Genomic DNA, 5505 nt, shown 5'->3' with positions numbered 1-5505 from the left:
TACCTGTCTACATGTTTATCCTTGAACCAATTTCACAGTCCTTTAATGATGATAACTTTATACTAAGTCTGAGATTTAATAGTGTAAGTCTTCCAACTTTATTCTTTTACAAGACTGTCCTAACTATTTTGGGACCTCTTAATTTTTTATATATTTTAAAATGAAATTGTCCATTTTCAAAAAAATATGCCTCTACGATCTTGATTGTGACTGCATTTGACTTAATGATAAATCAGGAGGAAATTAGTATCTTTAATACATTGAGTCAATATATTTGTTAGGTCTTCTTTAATTTCTCTAAATAAGTTTATAAATTTCTGTCTACAAAAATTTATAAAAAATGTATTTTGTTGATTTATTCCTAAGTACTTAATATTTTTGATGCTTTTGTAAATGTTTTTCTATTTTATTTTTAGTTGTTCGTTACTTTATATGAAGATCCTTTTGACCTTGCGTCTAAAGGCATTTATAAATGTACTTACTAATTCTGTTTGTCTAGACACTATTTTGGATTTCCTACATCAAAAATTATAAATTGTAAGCCTTCCTTTCTAATTCTTATATCTTTTATTTCATTTTCTTGCCTTATTGCACTAGCAAAGAGCTTTCATACAATGTTGAATTGAAGTGATTATAATGGCATCTTCATTTTGTTCTTAAACTCAAAGGAAAAACTTTCAATGTTTCATTATTAAGTTTGATAATAGCTATAAGATTTTTGTGGATATTTATTATCAGATTAGACAAATTCTCTTCCATTTCTTTACTGCTGATTTTCTAAGAGCTTTAATTTTTCTAATTAGTTAACCATATAATTTTTCTTCTTTATTTAGCTAATGATGAATTACAGTGATATATTTTCAAATATTATGCAAAACTGTGTTCTTGGAATGATCTAACTTGGTTATGATTATCATTTTCATATATCACTTGATTTAATTGATCTCCTAATATTCTGTTTAAAGTTTTTATGTCTATGTTCATAAGAAAATTTGCCATGTTATTTTTATTTGTATCAGAGCTATGTTAACTTCATAAAGTGAGTTGAGGAATATATCCTCTTTTTATATTCTCTGGATGTTTTATATAAGTTTATTGTTATTTATTCCTTAAATATGTAGAAAAAATAACTACTTATGTCTTCTGTACCTAGTGATTTTTACGATGGGAAAGTTTTAAATAGTGTATTCTAGTTTTAATTAAATATAGGACTACTCAGATTTTTTATTTTTTGTTTTAGTTTTGTTGAATTGTTATTTTCCATAAATTTTACTATTTACATAAATTTTCAAATTCATGGGTTAAATGTTTATGTTTATCACAACATCGTTAATTTTTTAACTGACAAGAATGTGATAGCAGCAGCTAAAATCTTAAGTGGATTTGTCAGCCTAGTACAGACTAATGACACAAGTCCAATAAATCACTTTTCTGCCTTACTTACATATGTATGCCCACTCCCTTCTCCTGAACCAACAAAACAATAATGAATTAATGTGATGCCACCAACAGAGCAAACAAGAATAAATAACTAAAAATCCGATACAAATATTTGTAAGTATATGTGGACACAGCTCATTCATGTAATACTTCATTATTTATCCTGCTTTTAGACAATTTGGTACAATAGGATTCTATTCTTTCACTAAATACTGTATTCCTTCTAGCATAAAAAAATTAAGGTCCTCAGTTTCAATGATACATAGTAAATTCATAGTGTAGTGTCTGCAGAGAAATATGTTGAACTGGTGAAAGATTTTTATTCAATATCAACAGAACTAAATTTAAGGAGACAAAATCAATTCACGAGCAATGCTGAGTTTTGATAAATATCTAAGTGTTCAATTCTTGAGTAAAAATAATCGTAATCATATGCATGTCTGAAATCTGTAATCAGGATAAAAATAGTTGTATTCAATAACTCATTTTTCTACAGTGGTTGTAAATGTAAAAGGTGATTTATATAGCTTGGCTTATATTTTACATTGGTCTTAAATTTTTTCTCTCTCAGCACCTTTTCTCCTCATCAATGCTAAAGTTAGTTTTAAGTTGATTGTTTGTGATAATGCTTAGAGATCTTTTTCAAAGATTTACCCTTCTTAAAAATAAAGAAAAAAGTTAATATAAACAATAAGGCATTGTTAAAACCAATTCTTATTTAAACATATATGGAAATGGCTGTTTTTTAAATTGAAGTCATGTATGGCATCCTTATTATTTTCTTTTACATCAAATTCATATATCTTGGTATAAATTATGTCTAAATAAGGTTGTTGGATAACTAATATTTCTTGGCATTTGATAGTGTAATATATCCTAGAAGGAAAAACGTAATTTTCATGATTTGAACAATAATACGGGAATATTTATAATGATATTGCTTATGTTTTTATCTTTGGCTTAAAATCAGCAGGATTCTGATTATTCTGTTCTTCATGTTTTTCTAGTTCCAGAAACAATTATAAATGTCTGTGTGTGTAGATATCCGAAAATTTCTGAAATAGCTAACTATAGAAATTACCACAAAAGTTAGAGGCAAGTTTCACATTCTATTATGAACCATGAGCCATCGTGCATAAATGGTCTTAGAATCTCCTAAGCCTCCACATTACTCTTTCAAAATCGTCTACCTCTGCCTACTTGCAAAAGAAAAAAAGAAAAAAAAGAAAAAACTTTCCTCTCAAAGGCACATATTTCATATCTATGTCACCCTCTGCCTCTTCTTGTCATTGTCATCAGAGGCCCTTCTGATTATATCTACAATCTCATCCCCATCTTCTAAATTCATCAAGGAATTGAGGACCATCTCATTGTCTTTTTCCCATATCCTTGGAGTTATTTTCTATTATATGTATTTTTCTCTCTGTAAATGCAAATAACAATTGTAGCCATTAATTACTGTGAGGATTTAACCTGTTATAATTAATATTTGTATCATCTTTTAAAGATTTTAGACTATATTCATATTCATTATCTAATTTGGCTTTAGTAATCCCCCCCCAGCTCCCATTCTTTTTTCCTTTTTAAGATGAAGAAATTGGCTCAGAAAAGTAAAACTTCTCAAGTCTAGCTGAGTCCAAGAGGGTATCACTTCCATTGCACGATAAATCTTTAACATTCAACATTCCCCAGAGAATGATGTGACAAAACTGAATAACAATGAGCTTACTTTTATGCCTTTTTGGTTATAACATTGTCTTTTATTTCTCTTTGGCCATGATGTGGTTTCTCTTATTCTAGTTTTCTTCTCACTTATTTGATTTTGGGAATGCAATAGAATAAGAGTAAGGAAACTCATCTAGCCATGTTTAAAGTGGTGTAACTTTGCACTTTTTCACATAAAGTGAGTAATCACAGATTAAGAGATAGAGGACAGAAATTTAGTGGTGCACATAGGCTTTGGAACTACCATATATTATGCAAGTATTTATTGAGCATTTACAATATATGTTCACAGATCTTTGAGGCTATACTATGACTAAAATATGATCTCTGCCTTCAAGAAGCTTATTTTGAAGATTGCAGCCTGAATTCTTTTTAAGCAATAAAAGAATCAAGAGATTAAGACCTTTAATCATTAATCTACAGTATCTCTTTCAGTGCCCAGCACACAGTTGACATTTGTTAATATTTATTAAATTGATTAATGCATTAATGCAGCAGTTCTAAAGTGTTCCAGGGTCTCCTGGGCAGTCCTGAATCCCTTTTTAGGGGTCCATGAGGTAAAAGTATTTTCATAATAGTAAAACATTTTTTTTTGACTGTTAAAACATTTTTTTTACCTGTTACAAGTGTTCAGCAGAGTTTTACAGAAACTACATGATATGTGGTGTCATTGATTTGATGGCAGTAAAATGTGTGCTTGTTCATTCTTGCAGTTTTAAAATGGCTTAGTTTTAATTTCTAACACTGTAAGTGTTCATACATATAACCCACATAAATAAAACCTTTTCAGGGGCCTGAAAATTTTTGAGAATGCAAAAGCTCCCGGGACCAAAAGTGCACGGATTGCTGAATTAATAATTTAACTATCTTTCAAAGTCAAGAAATGTGTTTGTCATACCAGGATGACAAAGAGGTGATTGAGCAACTGTCCATATTATTCTTTTTTTAAATGAAATATAATTTTTTATTGAGATATAGAACATTATATTAGTTTCAGATATACAACATAGTGATTTGATATATGTCTATATTGTGAAATGATCACCACAAGACTAGTTAACATCCATCACCACACACAGTTACATGTATTTTTTCTTGTGATGAGAACTTTAAAAATCTACTCTCTTAGCAACTTTGAAATATAACATTAGAAAGTATATCAGCCGTCTACAGCCATGTCTCCCTGAACAAGCCCGATCCCGTCTGATCTTGGAAGCTAAGCAGGGTAGGCCCTCAATAGTACTCGGATGGGAGACCACCTAGGAAAACCGGGTGCTGTAGGCAGAAAATTTTTTAAAAAACAAGGGATTGTAAACTGACAAGGTCCTTGCAATCTGTATATCAGCTAAAGACTCTTACACTTTGTTCTTAAATGTTAAGGCACCTATGCCTCATTTCTACCTCCTCAATTATTTCTTTTTATTTTACTAGGGTAAAACATTTTATATAGGTGGTTTTATATCTGATAGGATCAAGATATTATTAGTACTATGTGATGGACTGTGATGCCAATAAATATAAGTTGTTCTTGTACATTTGTCTTCCACTCTAGTGTTATTTTTTAGGTTAAGAAAGTTGCATCTAAGCAGAGTGGGAAAATGCTTGGGTACCGAATGGCTCTCACCTAACAATACTCTGATAAGTTAAAATTAGACGGCTCTCAGTCAGCCAGAATTTCTCAGGGCCTATATGAAGGCTTTCAGAATGATTGGAAATATGATGATCAAAACCATACTAAGGGACCCATCAAACTGAATACATGTGAAAAATAACAAGATGTATTTGTCAAATGCATACATACAATACCTTCATAAAATCACTTTGTCACTTTTTCCATCTACACATTTTTTTCCTCGATTATTTGCAGGTGACATAAAGACTAAATTCTTTTTGGACTCATCATAAGTAACTCTTTGCTGTCTGATGGCAGAGGAAGACTATGTAATAAGTAATGGGCTCAAGCTCAAGTAGGAATTCTGCTTTTTTTATTTTAACTTGTTTTTCCCAAATGTATATTACTATGGCATCCTTTTCATATTCAAATGGAAGGTAAAGACACACTTGAAGATCTCCAGATTTTCATTTGGTTTGTCTGTCTTCAGAATGAGTTTTTTTCCCATTCGAGAATTTTTAAAAATTATAAAGGAACATTATACATCTTTTAGCCAATTCTCAAATTTTGTTCCTATTCTGGGAAGATGAGATATTTGAAATTTGTCAAGATATTTACATATTATAAATTATATAGGGTATGATGGGTTGTTAATGTAATCGAATATATGAAAATTAATCAGACAACTCAATAGAGATTTTACTACCATTTGGTAAACTTAGAGTTGT

The 5505-nt window shown here is 30.2% G+C and overlaps 1 pseudogene; it reads left to right on the top strand.

Annotated features, from left to right (window-relative positions):
- The first annotated feature begins 4330 nt into the window (after positions 1 to 4330).
- On the top strand, positions 4331 to 4449 carry LOC120590060 (uncharacterized; annotated as a pseudogene).
- Positions 4450 to 5505: the final 1056 nt, after the last annotated feature.

The sequence above is a fragment of the Pteropus medius genome, unplaced genomic scaffold (genome assembly GCF_902729225.1).
Source record: "Pteropus medius unplaced genomic scaffold, Ma_sr-lr_union100, whole genome shotgun sequence".
In the NCBI taxonomy this organism is placed as follows: Eukaryota; Metazoa; Chordata; class Mammalia; order Chiroptera; family Pteropodidae; genus Pteropus; species Pteropus medius.
The sequence above is the reverse complement of the archived record's forward strand: the minus strand, read 5'-3'. Positions and strand labels throughout refer to the sequence as shown.